This window comes from Sminthopsis crassicaudata, chromosome 4 (assembly GCF_048593235.1).
Source record: "Sminthopsis crassicaudata isolate SCR6 chromosome 4, ASM4859323v1, whole genome shotgun sequence".
NCBI classification, from domain to species: domain Eukaryota; kingdom Metazoa; phylum Chordata; class Mammalia; order Dasyuromorphia; family Dasyuridae; genus Sminthopsis; species Sminthopsis crassicaudata.
Window position 1 is genome coordinate 61,800,444 of NC_133620.1, and position 16,159 is coordinate 61,816,602.

At 38.0% G+C, this 16,159-nt stretch overlaps 1 protein-coding gene across 2 annotated transcripts in view; it reads right to left on the reverse strand.

Moving 5' to 3' along the window:
* RC3H1 (ring finger and CCCH-type domains 1) overlaps positions 1-15,716 on the reverse strand; it is a 61,652-nt gene extending 45,936 nt beyond the window's left edge. For both annotated transcript variants that reach the window (XM_074308394.1, XM_074308393.1), the window contains exon 1: positions 15,536-15,716. The gene's annotated coding sequence lies outside the window, so the exon portion shown is untranslated. The remainder of the gene's footprint in view (positions 1-15,535) is intronic.
* Between the last annotated feature and the right edge of the window lie 443 nt (positions 15,717-16,159).

Sequence of the window (16,159 nt, forward strand, 5' to 3'; positions counted from 1 at the left end):
CAAATGACTGGGTAATGACCAAAAATATTGTGGTATACGTACTTCTCTACAATGCTCAGGACAAAGATGCGTTCTGCTCTTTTTGGAATATCGTGTGAAAATAGTTCAATAGTAACTCAGCCCTTACAGGAACCTCCTAAAGGGTTCATGATCAAAGGCTATGAGCACAGAGCTCAGGCAACGTGTCTGTAAGGTGGGTCACCTCACCGGATTTTAAAAGATCTCTATTTAAAATTTGAATCCAATTTATCCTAAAATCAATAAAATTATTTTTAAATTATCTCAGAATTCCAAGGCAAAATTTAACATCACAGGTATTCTCTAGGAAAATGTGTTTAATATCATGAAATTTTGTTCCTAAAGAACAGAAGCAAGTCTTGTGAAGAACAAAGTTATGTAAACATAATTTTTGTGTAACCTATCTCACAAGTAGAAAAGTATTTTGTAAATGTTAAAATGCTACAGAATTGTTTACTACATATACAAGTCATAGCTCTGAAACAAGAGAACCTGAGATTGAACTAACATCCCTTTCAGCGACTTAAATCCCTCAGGCCTCTATTTGTTCATCTATAAAAATGAGTTGGCTAGATGAACAACCAAGTCCTTTTCAACTATAATTTTTATGATGCTAAGCCATACAACCCATCATTAATACATTTTTCTTAGTAATACTACATGATTGTGAATCTTGGAATACCACAAAGTTGCGGATGACCCAAAGGAGACAATGGACTTAAGTAGGCTGAAGCATAAATTTCCGATAATTATCTATATACAAGGATAATCATAATGGATATCATTCAAAAAAGGTATTGTCATCAAAGTGGATTAGTCATACATAAAGAAAATACATGTTGTCCAGTATGTATATCTGAGGTTGAAGTTGAACCTCATTAAGCCTTCTTTGGTTTTGGGGTCAGCACTCTCTCCACTATGCCATGTTTACTTTATATAAAAGGAAATTAGGACTCATAATACTGTCTCTTTTAAAGAGAAGTACCCAAATATCTTGAAAAGACTTGGGGGGGAGGGGGAGAACACCTCTATATTTCAAATTCAGTTAACATGAAACAAAACAACTATATTACAGGCTTAATTTATGTGCTAATTTATTTGGAATTGAAGACAAAAGTTGATTCAATAACCTGAATAAAATCAAAATATAAATTGGTAAACAATGAAGCAAAAAGACAAAAGAAAACTAGCATGGGGTATCACACTGCACTTTGGGGAGAAATATTTATCTTGTTTAAATTTTTGTTTGTTTTTGGTAATTAATTCAACAAAAATTTACAAAACAACTACAATGTTCAAAGAACTAAACTAGACACTGGAAACAAAGATCAAACTGAAAAAGACCTTTGCTAGATTGAGGAGAAAGTGAGAGAACAACATGTAGGCAATGAACATATATTGATTTAAAAAGTAACAAGTGGAGAGGAATCATGCAAAAGAAGAGAGAGCTACATGGCTCAGTGGACAAGAGCACCAAGCCCAGAGTCAGAAAGACCTGAATTCAAAACTGTCCTCAGACACTTACTAGCTACCTTGTGTGCTTCAGTACCTCTGCCCCCCCCAAAAAAATGCATGGGGTCCTGAAGAGCAGAACACAACTGCTAAGCCTGAACAACAACACGCAAGAGGCGACTCCTGGGTAGAGCCTTGGAAAAAAGGAGGGATGAGAAGGCAAGCACTGGAGCACCCTCCCCATTTGTGAACCACTGCCACTTGTGGTTTGGACTTGGATGACTAAGAGAAGTCGATGATTTTGTGCAATGCTGAAGTCAGTGGTCCTCACCCCAAACAAAGAACAAACATGCTCCTTTTAAGGTGCATGCAGCAGCCTCCTTCATACTAAGGTTTCCCCCACTAGATTATAAGGTCCTTGAGGGTAGGGACAGTGCTCTTTTTGTACACCCAGCCCTTAGCACAGTACACAGTACATGCTTAATCAAGGTTTACTAAACTAATTCATTCTTTGTTACCATAAAAAGCATTAAAAATTTACATTTTCTCCAATCAAACAGGATTAAAGATACTAACAGCTATTTGATCCTCATTACAACTTTGTAACTTTGTATATGCTTTTTTTATCTACTTGAGCAGGTATAAAGTAAACATGGCATAGTGGAGAGAGTGCTGACCCCAAAACCAAAGAAGGCTTAATGAGGTTCAACTTCAACCTCAGATATACATACTGGACAACATGTATTTTCTTTATGTATGACTAATCCACTTTGATGACAATACCTTTTTTGAATGATATCCATTATGATTATCCTTGTATATAGATAATTATCGGAAATTTATGCTTCAGCCTACTTAAGTCCATTGTCTCCTTTGGGTCATCCGCAACTTTGTGGTATTCCAAGATTCACAATCATGTAGTATTACTAAGAAAAATGTATTAAGAGCACCAGCCCTGAAGTCAGGAGAACCTGATATCATTTTTTGCTCCAGGATTACAGAGCTAATAAATGTCTGTCAGAGAAATTGGACTCAGCAATTGTGTACTATGATAGGACATCATATTTTTCTGGGGGAAAAATTTGTTACTGTCATGTGCATATAAAAAGCATATGCACTTTAGGGGGACACATTTTTATGAAGTTGGGTGTTTTCTTAGCTGAGCCATATGGGTTGATGAGTATAAAAGATTCAACTTCCAAAAGAAAACCACTGTTAATGAGGTGGGACAAAAAAGACTGAGTGAAAGATAAGTGATGGCAAAAAACCCAAAAGACAAACTATCTGGAACACTCAAAGAACAAGTGTGGCTAACTTTTAACTGTTTTTTCTAAAGTTGAATATAGTAATATCAACTTTAAGGAGAAATCTTTCTAAAATGAATTAATATAGTCCCCTTCCTGGAAAAAAAAAAAAAAAAAGACTGAACCCTTTCCTTCACAACAAAGACCTTTCAAATATTAGTTATTTTTTCTGTAATGGGGATAAATAGAAGCCTTCTCAAAAGATCAGGGGTGAAAGCAAGGATGCTCATTATCACCACCATTATTCAATATTGTACAAGAAATGTTAGTTATATCAACAATAGAAAAAGAAATTGACAATTAGAATAGGCAATAAGAGAACAAAATTATCACAGATGATATGATGGCATATATAAAGAATTTCCTAATAAATTACCTGAAATCATTAATAACTTTAGCAAAGTTTCAGGATACAAAATAAGCTCACATAAATCAGCATTTTTATATTTTACCAACAAAGCCCAAGAAAGAGAAATTCTATTTAAAATGTCCATAATAAATACTTTCAAGTCTACCTGTCAAGACAAACCTAGGAATTATATGAACACATTTTTCACACAAATAAAGTCGAGTCTAAACAACTGGAAAAGATATCAATTGCTCATGGATAGATCAAGCCAATATAATTCTACCTAAATTATTCTAAATATTTATTCAGTACCATCAAAATACCAAAAATTACTTTATATAACTTTAAAAAATTCATCTGGAAGATCAAGAATATTAAGGGAATCAATTTAAAAATGTGAAGGAAGGTGGCGCAGTGGATAAGAGCACCAGCCCTGAAGTCAGGAGAACCTGAGTTCAAATCTGACCTCAGACACTTAATTTAACACTTCCTAGTTGTGTGACCCTGGGCAAGTCACTAAACCCCAACTGCATCAGAAAAAAAAAAAAAAAAAAAAAGTGAAGGAAGGTGGTCTAGCAAAACCAGATCTCAACCTATATTACAAAGCAGTTAATTTACCAAAACTATCTGGTACTGGCTAAGAAATAAGAGTGGTGGACCAGTGGAATGGATTAGGCATACATTACAGAATAATAAATGACCATAGTAACAAACCCAAACATGCAAGCTTTTGGAACAAAAACTCATTATATGACAACTCCCTGCACCCTCACCCCCCCAAAAAAAATTGCTGGGAAAAATGATAAATAGTATGGCAGAAAATGGGTTGGAAAACATCTCATACCACTATATACCTAGATAAGGTCCAAATGGATACATAATATACACATAAAGGATGAAACTATAAGAAATTAGGAGAGATGCAATAGTATATTTGTCAGATCTATGAATAAAAGAATTTAGGACCAAAGAAAATAGAGACAGCATTATAAGATGTAAAACATAATTTTGATTACATAAAATTAAGTTTTTGCAAAAACAAAACCAAAGCAACAAAAATTGAAAGGAAAGCAAAAAGCTGGGGGGGGGGGGGGAGGAGTAGAAATTATTCCCAATTGATAGTCAAAAGATATAAACAGGGGTAGCTAGATGGAGCAGTGGATAGAGCACCAGCCCCGAATTCAGGAGGACCCGAGTTCAAATCTGATCTCAGACACTTAAACGCTTCCTAGCTGTGTGACCCTGGGCAAGTCACTTAACCCCAGCCTCAGGGGGGGGGGGGAAGATAAACAAGCAGTTTTCAGATAAACAAATGCAAATTATTTATAATCATATGAAAAAATGCTCTAAATCACTATCAATTAGGGAAATGCAAATTAAACCAATTCTGACATACCATCTCAAACCTATCAGATTGACTGATAAAAAGGAAAATTATAAATGTGGAGGGGATGTGGGGAAAAGTGGCACATTAAATCACTGTTGATTGAGTCATGAACTGATCTAAACTTTCTAGAGAACAATTATGAAATATATCCAAGGGCTATAAAATTGTGCATCCATATCATCCTTAGACCTATATCCCAAAGACATCCAAAAAGGGAGGAGAGGGAGATCAAGAGATGAGAGGAAAGACCTATTTGTACTAAAATATTTATAGTGACTTTTTGTAGTGTAGAAAGGAAAAAAAAAATTAAAAAAAAGTTTTACATTCAAAATTCATCAGTTCTTTCTCTGGAAGCAGAAAGCATTTTTCATCATGAATGCTTTGGAATTTTCTTCAATGTACTGATCAGAATAGCTAAGTTTTTTCAGGTGGTTATATTAAAATATTGCTGTTAGTACTTTTTTGGATAGCTAAAAATTGGAAATCCAGAGTAAGCCCATCAATTAGGGAAGAGCTGAACCAGCTGTGGTATATGATCTTGATGAAACATTAGTGGGATATAAGCAATGACAAGATGATTTCAGAAAAATCTGAATTTACATGAAGTGATACAAAGTGAGCAGAACCAGGAGAATATTGAATACAGCAACAGAAATAACATGTGATAAAAAATTGTGAATAACTAAACAATTATCAGTAATACAATGATCTAAGGCAATCCCAAAAAATTCATGATGAAACATCAGTCTCCAAAAAAAAAAAAAAAAAAAAAAAGATATTGTGTGAATATAAACTGAGGCACACTATTTTTCACTTTTCTTTTGTTGTTGTGCTCAAATCTTCTTGTACAAAATGACTAATAAGGAAATGTTTTACATGATTGCAGATGTATAACATATCAAACTGCTTACCATCAAGGAAGGACAAAATGTGGAACTCAAACAAAAAAAGTTTAAAAAATTGTTTTAACATATAATTGGAACAAATAAAATATCGCACAAATTAAAAAAAATTCCATATACATATATATATATATATATATATATATATATATATACACACACACACACGTATATATACACACTGAGCTAGAATACATGATCACATTTTATGTGATTATAACTTCAAATACAGGTGACCACTTCAAGTATTCAATGTTTCATATTAGGATTCAGTTGTATTAGCTAGCATTTATATACCACTTCAAAGTTTGCTAAATGCTTCATAAATACTATCTCATTTTATCCTCACAACAATAAATTATGATCTGCAAACATTTGCTATGGTACAATAATGTCCCAAAAGTACTTGATCCAGAATTGAATACTACCTGTCACCAATCTAGCTCTAACTATGGGAAAATTATGACCTAGAAATTACTTTGCATTGTAAAATTAAGTATAGACATATATATTACCAACTTCAGTCCCACAGTGAAAGTCAGATAAAATGTTAAAAGTGCTTTGTAACCATTAAGTACTCATTACACAAACTATCACCATATATACAATTCTGGCTTCTAATCTCTTATGAGATAGGGAAGCAGATAAAGACTTGTAACATTGCCACAGAGATATGACTAAGTTCTGAGGAAAAACTTTCGAGGCTCTCCTATGAGTTTTAATATGAGAATTCTAATGACATCGATTTTCTCTATTCAAAGGCCTTCTCATTAATACCTGGTTTAAGGTTGTATTCTAGAAAAATTTAAGATTATTGTAAATTATAACTGAAAACCTAAACACCCTGCTTTAAACCCTAAATCTAATTAATCTGGTATGTTAGTTTTCCAGTAAGTTGTCATTTAAAAAGAAATACCTAATGATGTAAAAACCAAAGAAGAGGGAAAACAAAAAATAACTAGTTTTCACAAGTGCTCTGACCCATTCTCTAAAGCACAGGTCTGAATATCTTTGCCCTGTTCAAAAAAGGTCTATAATCTCTAAGATAACATACAAGCCTTTCCCATTCCAGTACTAAACTATTTTTCCAGATTTATTTTATTTTGCTGCACTTACTTCTATACATACCCTTCCTTCCAAGCCACTTTCTACACCTTTGTTCCCTTTCCCTTCCCTTCCCTTTCCCTTTATTTCCTCACCTTCCTCAGCCTACATCTCAGCAATCTAAGCTCCCTCCCTTCAAGGCTCAGCTCACAGTCTTTGTTCCCTAACCCCTTTCCTGCCAGTTAGTGCTCTTCCTTTCTCAAAGCCAGAAATTCCTTTGTATGCACTTTGACTTTATACCAAATAGTTCATATACCATTGCTTCCTGGTAAAATGGAAGTTCCTTGAGAGCAGATGCTTTCATTTTTGCCTTATCTCCCTAGAGCCCAGAATCAAAGGAGAATGCTTCCTGAACTGAAGTCCTTCAAATGACTCATTCTTTAATTACTACAATGCTTCAATAATTTGACAAGATCACAGATCTATAGATTCAGATTGCTTCCATCTCTGTACAGGGTCCCAACCCAGTCTCCAAATTCTGAGTCAAAGAACAAATGAAAAAACAAAACTTTTTATCAGTGCCAAAAATTTAAATTTTTCTTTCATATGATCTTACAAACATGCCTGGGATGACCCCTGAATCAGGGAGCAATAGATTCAAATCCTAGCTCTGACATATACAGGCTGAGTAATTCTGGACAGGTCACTTAGGGGATGCAATGTTGCAGGCAATTTTCTCAAATTGTAAATCGAAAAATCTGCTATAGAAACTCCCAACACCAATGAAATCACAGGACTAGACAAAAACCAATTACTATTTTTGGGTATCCTTAACAAGTAAATAAAGGCTAGAGGGCACCTAGGTGGTACAGTGGAGAGCATGGCTCTGGAGTCAGGAGGGATCTGAGTTCAAATCCTAACACACACTTAAAACACTTCCTAGCTTTGTGACCCTGGCCAAGTCACTTAACCCCAGCTTCGGGGGTGGGGAGGCTTCCCTCCCCCCCCCCCACACACACACTAGTGCTCACACAAATAACCTTATCTGGTGCAAACTCCCTACTGTGGCCAAGCTTCACAAAGCTTCAGCCTAAACAAACTACTTAAAACAAAGGTCTAATCCTATCACTTCCAGGTTCAAAAGCAGTCTGTAAATCCACATTAAAATACCACTTTTCTGTAGGATATCCAGCCACCTTTGTGTCCAATCTACTTTACTGCACATCACTGCTATTCCCTTAGTCTTCCTTCTCCCCCCAATCTCACCAGCTTTCTTTTTTCAGTAGCAGAATCAGCCGCTACAGCATTACTAGACAGCCACCTCTCCTTCCAGGACCAGCTAACTCAGGGGCAGCTCCCTGGAAAAGCCTTTCCTGACCCATAAATTAGAAAATGATCCATCTTTACATCCAGCTTGTATAGAAATTACAGTTATTTGAGGCAGCCAATGAGGAGAGCACTGGACTTCAAAATCAGGAGTTCAAATCTGGCCTCAGTCATGAGTCACTTTATATAATAGCTGCCTCAGTTCCCTCTCGTAAAATAAGAACAAAAGCACCTCCCTCCCAGGATGCAGTGAAGCTATCTGTAAAGTACTTGGCAGACCTTTATAAATAAATGCCAACTATGTAGACAGCCTTGAGATTGTCCTCAGCAAGGACTGAGCCCATTTTTCAACTTTGTGTTCTCAGTGCCTACCACTGTACATAAGAAGTACCCGATAAAACATATTTAAATTTTCCAACTCTTTCTTTGAATTGGAATATAGCAACAAGACTTAAAGGTTCAACTTGATGAATTCAGTCTTTTCATGATAAAAAAAATGCTATCTAATCTGCAGAGAGAAATTGATGAACTCTGCAGTGAACCTTTTTTTCCCACTTTATTTTTCTTACTTTTTTTTTTTTTGACAACATGACTACTAAAAATTATTTTTGCACGGTTTAAAGATATAATGAATGGATATCATCCTGCCTGCCTTCTCTGGAGAGAAAAATTTGAATTCAGAATAAAAAATTATTTAAATAAAAAAATTTAAGAAACTGGAAATTGAATGGATACCCATCAATTGGAGAATGGCTGAATAAGTTATGGCATATGAATGTTATGGAATATTATTGTTCATAAGAAAACCAGCAGGATGATTTCAGAGAGGCCTGGAGAGAATTACACGAATTAATGCTAAGTGAAATGAGCAGAACCAGAAGATCATTATACATGGCAACATCAATATCATACTACCATCTATTCTGATGGATGTGGCTCTCTTCAAAAATGAGATGATTCAAACCAGTTCCAATTGTTTAGTGATGAAGAAGAGAGCCATCTACACCCAAAGAGAGGACTGTGGGAACTGAGTGTGGTTCACACAGCAGAGCATTCTCAGACTGTTACTATTTTCTTGAATTTTGTTTTTCTTCCCAGTTTTTTTTTCTTTCTTGATCCAATTTTTCTCGTGTAGCAAGATAACTGTATATACATATTTTGGATTTAACTTATATTTTTACATATTTAACATGTATTGGACTACCTGCCATCTAGGGTAGAGGGTGAGGGGAAAGAGGGGAAGGAGGTTTTGCAAGATTCAGTATTGAAAAATTAGCCATGGGTATGTTTTGTAAATAAAAAAAACTTTAATTAATTTAATTAAATTTTAATTAAAATAAGGTTAATAATTCATTTAAAATAAATAAAGATAATAAGTAATTGAATAAATTTTAGATGGATCTTTTAAAAAATCTGGTTACTATTCAAATAAGTAATCTACTTCATTGATGTGCAATAGATAAAGCACTGGCTTGGAGTTAGACCAGAGTTCACATCCTCCATCAGACTTTTGCACTCACTACTTCCAGGGAGCAAAGTTATTTAACTTCTCTCCCAAGGTTGTTATAAGAATCCCATGAGAGGAGGCAGCAGCTAGGTACAGTCTGTGAAACATTGGAACTAATGTCAGAAAGACCCAAGTTCAAATCCAGCCTCAGACACTGGTTGTATGACCTTGGATTGATCACTTAATCCTGATTTCCTCAAAAACAAACAAAAAGAACCAAATGACATAATATGATAAGTGCTTTTAAAACTTTAATGTTACTGAAATTGTAGCTATTATTAGTAACAATCTATGACACTATTACAGAAGACTAAAGTCTGTGATAGCTTAAAGCTTGTTTGTATATATCTTTTTATAAAACCAAAGTTCATCCTGGTTTTCATTACATGATATAAGTGAGTCTATCTAGGTAGTGTGTTGGGCTTGTGGTCAGAAAGGTCAGAGTTCAAGTACTATTTCAGACACTCCTTAACTGTGTGAGCCCAGGCAAATCATTTAAACTCTGCTTCATCAGTAAAATGGGGATAACAGCACCTATTACACAAGATGTTTATGCAGATTAAATGAGAATATATTTGTAAAATGATTTGGAAATTTTAAATGTCTATATAAACGCTTCCTACTACTAATATTAAGAGTTGTAAGGGACCTTAGAAATCATGTCCAAGTCCTTTATAGTTGAAACATGAGGCTTTGAAATTAGGCAACTTGTCCTCTTGCATTTCATGGATAGCGGTTAAGTTTCAACTCAAGACCAACTTGACGCTTATTCTTTAAGAGTAGTGCTAGTATATTTTATAACTCTTACTAGGTCTTTATAACATTAAACACTACTTCCTTTAAAAATGACAAAACACTGCTTCTGCTCAAGTTACCAAATTTGAAGAAAATTCTTCAAGGAGAGGTAAGAAGAAATTTAAAACTGACTACATCATGTTTCTTTAAGATAATTGGGAAAAAAGGGGGGGGGGGGCGGTCCAAAAATAATTAAGACTGCAGTATAGGGGCAGCTAGGTGGTGCAGTGGATAGAGCACCAGCCTTGAATTCAGGAGGACCCGAGTTCAAATCTGATCTCAGACACTTAACACTTCTTGGCTGGGTGATCCTGGGCAAGTCACTTAACCCCAGCCTCAGGAAAAAAAAAGAGAGACTGCAATAGAGTAACCAAAAAGGGGCCTAGATTATTCTAAAGTGATCTTTGAGATGCTTGATATAATTATATCCCATGAAGCAGCATTTTTTTCCTTTGGTCTTAATTATAGTGTTTCAGGCTCTATTCTAATTTCATAATGATGGCACCTAAAGATTTTAAAATGGCTCCTTCCTAAGTTGTCTCAAAGATGCTCATTCCACTACTATAGAGAAATATATTTGGTTAGCACTTTAAGATATATTAGGTAAAAGAAACCAGAAATTCAAATTATTATTGTATTTATATTTAAAATCTCTCGGGCAGAACTGATGAAACTGACATATTGCTAAAAACAAACATCAAAAGAATGTTACTATGTTTAATCATTTTATAACATCTTAAGTAATCTTTTAAAAATGAGTAAGAGCATAAAACAATTATTTTAACATAACAAAAATTCAACCTTTTAATTCAAACAATGAAAATCTGGGGGCAGGTAGGTGGTGCAGTGGATAGAGCACCAGTCCTGAATTCAGGAGGTACCCGAGTTCAAATCTGATCTCGGACACTTAACACTTCCTAGCTGTGTGACACTCTGGGCAATTCACTTAACCCCAGCTTCAGGGGGGGGGGGGGGGGGGAAGAAAATCTGATCCAATCCTTTATTTGAGTCTAATGGTTATCATTTATTGAGTAATTCTTTAAAGAAAAGTACAAATGGGTAAAAAGTTGCTGTCAATTAACATCAAATTTAAGTTGAGTTGAGTGAAGGCGCACCTAGAACATAAATACTAGGTCCAGGATTTGAATACACTGTAATATCCAAATCTAAATGCTAGAATTGGAGATGAGAAATTAAACAAACTATAAGTTTATTTTTAATAAGCAATTAATTACCCTTAGAAATCCTACAATAAGGAAAATTCTTGCTGGTGAGTCAATTCCTGCACAGTTGCAAGAATAAGAAACGACTAAACCCAAGCTTCCCCCAAATTGATTCAGTTTGGGCTAATCTAAAGATTCAAGTCCAATTCACAGACAAGAAACTGTATAATAGAGTGTGAAATAGTCCTAAAGCAGAAGTAGCAAATATGGGTTCAAATCTCACCTCAATAACTTAACTATGGCTGGGGGGTGGGGGGTGGGGAAGGGGGAGAGGCCCAGGCAGGGGCAGAGGCCCAGGCAGGGGCAGGGCAAATCACTTACCTAACCCTTCCTTTAGTTTTACACCAGTAAAATAAGAATAACAATACTTGTAGCATAACTAGCCCCAAGAATTATTTTGAAGCAAAGTGTTTTGCAAAACAAAACAGAGTACCAGGTTAATCAAAAGGCACCAGGTTCCAAGACTAATCATTTGTCAAAGTAATATTTTGTCAGACTCCATTATTTCCTTGCAGAGAGACAGGAAAAAAGGCATAATTGTTAAACCGTAGCTAAACCTCATGGATCTCATAAAGAATGAGATGCACTACAGAATAACCCATTAGCCTAAGGAAAAAGCATATTTTGGGTTCTTACAGTTTAGCAGGTCCCAAAAAAGCAAACTTTGATACTATGAAAAACTTTTACATTTTAAAAATTCTGTGGACATAGTGAAATACTTTTAAGGAATACAAGTGATTGCATAATGAAGACTATGAAGATTTTGTAATAAATCATACAAAACATGTATGAGTTTACAAAATGCCCACTTCCTGTAAGACTTAAGAAAACCTCTGTGTGTATTTCTATATATATACACACATATAAATAAACTTTATCAAATTAAAATGTACTTCATAATGAACTTACTAAGTAATAAAATAGACATTTAGAACAGCCATGGGCAAACTTGACAATCTTATCAAATCATACAAAATTCTTTCTTTCTTTCTTTTTTTTTTTTTTTTTTTGCTGAGGCAATTTGGGTTAAGTGACTTGCTCAGGATCATACAACCAGAAGTGTTAAGTGTGAGGTCAAATTTGAACTCAAATTTTCCTGACTTCAGGGCTAGTCTTCTATCCTGTCTTCTATCTAGATCTGGCTGCCCCTCAAAATTCATTTTCAATAAGGAACATGTCCCTAAATGTAAACTTATGTTAAAATAACCTATTCCTGTTCTTTCACATACTTGTGTCTGTTACCTGAAATATTACCATGAAAAAAGAAAATTTGAATCAAAAAGTTTATTAGATGATCAGAAAATACCAGTTGGGAAAATCCTAAATGAAAAAGTAAAAATATGCTTTGATATCAGTTACTTATTAAGGTTACATGTATCAATTTTGTGGATACCAAAAAAAGTATTTTCGTGATGTGTCCATAAAGTCAGTCAAGTTAGAGAGAGACCCAGAAGCAGAGAACTGTGGAAAAAAAGGATTTATGATAAAATATAGTAAGAAGAATTCTTTTATGTTGCTTGACCATTAATCAGAACATCCCATTTACTTTACAGTTAACAAATTGCAAGGAGAGGGTTGGGAAAATACTATCACCTTCCACTGCCTCCGTTTTCTCCTCTTTAAAAAGAATGAGAGACCACAAGGTCCTGAGCTCCCTTCCAGGCATATTCTAACTACTTTTTAGATATAATGCTTTGAAGAGGTAAATCCGGAACTCAACCAAACACGTGCAAGTAAGTTTAATCATCTCCCCAAATAATATTGACTTGTAGAATAGAGGAGGATGTAACCCTAAGGTAATTAATAGATCTAAACTGATTTAGTTAGAAAAATCATGATTCTGTATTCTATATACACTCAATATGGCAGTAGTACCAATCTAAATCATAATTACTTTGCTTATTTAAGTGCAAATACAAAATTTCTACCACAATTGACTAGAGTTGTTACTTATCAGGTAAATTATCCTACAGTTCCACACTAATAAATTCTGATGTGCTGCCTACCGAGAGCCAGAGTGGGTAGTGGATAAAGAACTCTTAAATGCAAAGACAGCTGGGTTCAAATTCTGCCTGACATGGACTAACTGTTAACAGGAGGGAGAGCAATAACTTCTCATTGTCCCAAAGAAACTAAGGCTTGAAGGAGCTATAATCTTATTGGCAGACAGAATTAGTAGTTTGAACAAAAAGTAAAAAATAAATGACAATAAGATGTGGATAGCCTAGGACCTCGAATGAGATGAAATACATTATGTGAAGGATTTGAGGAGAATTTACCACTTTCTTCAAATTTCACTCAATTGGCCTGAATAACAACTTTTAAAAATAAAAATAAAAAATGCTCACTTGAAAAAAAAAGTAAGAAGCATGTAGTTGTTTTGCAAAATCTTATTTACAACAGCAGAAACTAAATAAAAGTGCTCAATGAAAGAGTAAAAAATACCTACTTTACCTTTAAAGATACAGAATGAAATATTTAGGCCACCCCCCCCTCTCCAAAGAGCAAAGAGTTATCCTTTAAATTTCCCTCAGTTTCAAAACCAATAAATACTGAATTGCTGTTCCCTAAACTGAATTCTTTATTGTCAATTCTTGTAAATGCTAATTATGAATATGCTGGGTAATAAATGCTGATTTAACTTTAAAAAACTGAAAAACACTCTTTAGACATCAACTTTCAATGACAACAGGCCCCCCATCTAATCCTGCTTGTTAGAATACAGTAAGTGAAAGGTGTCAGAACATTAATCTTGCTTTTCAGACAGAAATAAGCAACTAACAATCTGGGGTCAGAGGGATGCTAGAGCAATGTTTTCCTTTGATGTACTCAAGCTTTTTTAACAGTGCCCACATCTGCAACCTCCAAACACAAAATATCACAAAGATCCTTTTCTTTACCCCATAGATGGAATAAAATGGCTGAGCCACTAAAAAAAAATTAAACATGGTGGAAATAGCAGGTATAAAATGGAATTTTTAGAAAGATGGCACTACAGGATAGTGCAAAAACTGTCATACTGCCATCTGTTTGCAAAATTCTTACTCCAAAAAAAACAACAACAAAAAAAAAAAAAAAAAAAAAAAAAAAAAAACCAAAGAACTCATCAATTCAGAAACAAAAAAAATGAAGCACCCAAACTTCGAACCAACGTAAGAAAAAAGCTGGCACCGAAAGATTCTGGGCCAAGTCCTGAAAAGCAAAATTACAACACAGCGTCAGGAGCCAGGAGGGCAGCAGTTGTATTCCTGGATCTGACCACATGTGCCTTGGAGAAACAGACTCGGTGGAGTCGGGTTTGGGGGGTTTTTTGGGCCAGATTTAATGGCACTTCTTTGCCATAGGTCTCGGTCCAAAAGGAAAAAAACCGTGTTTGACTGGGTTCGGTCCTTTTTGTTTTGCACACGTGACCGTGCCACTTCCAGTTGTCATTTTAGGGCATAAACAAGGCAGAAGTGGACGCTCCAGGGGGTCCTCCCCAAGTTCACGGTCACACGCACAGTGGGTGGCTAAGACGGAGACGCCTCTCCAGGGCACCGGCTATCCCCTTCCCCACTACTCGGGGTCGGGCTAAATAAAACGCCGCCCTCCACACCCTGGGATCTCAGGGCCCAGACCCAAGTCCCAGCAGGGAACCCCAGAGGGAGGGAGGTTGGGGGGGAGCTTGCAGGGCTCCCTAGGCGAAGGGGCAGCCCGAGGCGGCGGCTCTTCTCCGCGGCTGCGGGGTGGTGAAGGGGCGGGGCATTTGCCGCGGGTCCGAGCAGCCCCCAGTCCTAATCAATCAATCACTCCACTAAGTAGCCGTCGGGCTCCCGGCTCCCCACCGCCGCTGCCGCCGCCGCCGCCGGGCGGGTCCGCAGACGGCCGCTCGAGGGCAGGGCGGAGCCCGGCCCAGGTCTCCCCCCACCCCAACCCGGGCGGCGGAGCCACTCGAGGCCGGCGGAGGCCTGAGGCCTAGCGGCGGAAGCCCAAGCTGAGAACGGAGCCTCCCCGCGCTTCCCGGCCGCGGCCCCCATTGTTCCCTTCGCCCGCGGCGGCCTCCTCCTCACTCACCGCGCCGGTCCGAGCGGCAGCGCCTCTCAGCTCCGGACCCCCGCGGCCGCCGCCGCCGCCGCCGCCGTCACGGTCCCCGCCGCCGCCGCCCCCGCTGCTGCCGCCGCCGCCGCCTCGGACCCGGGCCGCCGGGCCACGGCCCCCGCCGCCGCCTGCGCCGCCTCCCAGCTCCCACCTGCTGCTGCCGAGGCCGCTCCGGCAGCAGGGGCCATCTTGTTAACCAGCCTCTTCCTCCCCCGCCTGCGCCGCCACCGCCTCCCCGCCGCTCGGGGTCCTGGGCGCCTTCCTCTTCCTCCTTCTCCTCCTCCTCCTCCTCTTCTTCCTCCGGCTGCAGACGCCGCCGCTGCCGCTGCCCCTGCCCGCCGCGGCGGCTCTGGGCCGAGACCCCGCCGCGGCTCCTCCCCTTCCGAAGGGGAGGGAGGAGGAGGGAAGGGGAGGGGAGAAGGAAGGGAGGGGGAGGGGTAGTAAGGAGAGAGGAGGGAGGGGAGGGGCAGGAGAGCAGAGAGGAGAGGAGAAGCGGGAGGGGGAGGAGAGGGATGGAGAGGAAAGAAATAGAGGAAGGGGAAAAGTGGAGAGAAAAGAAAGAAAGGATGGAGAGGACAGGACAGAGAAACTGTAGAGAAGGGAGGAAGAGGAAGAGAGGAGGAATGGAGAGGAAAAGAAAGGAAGAGGGAGAGGAGGGGAACAGGAAGGGTAGATGAGGGAGGAAGGGAAGGAAAAGAGGAGGGGAGGGAGGACAGGAAAGAGAAGGGGAAAGGAGGAGGGAAGGAGACAGGGAGGGAGGAGAGAAAAAAAGAAG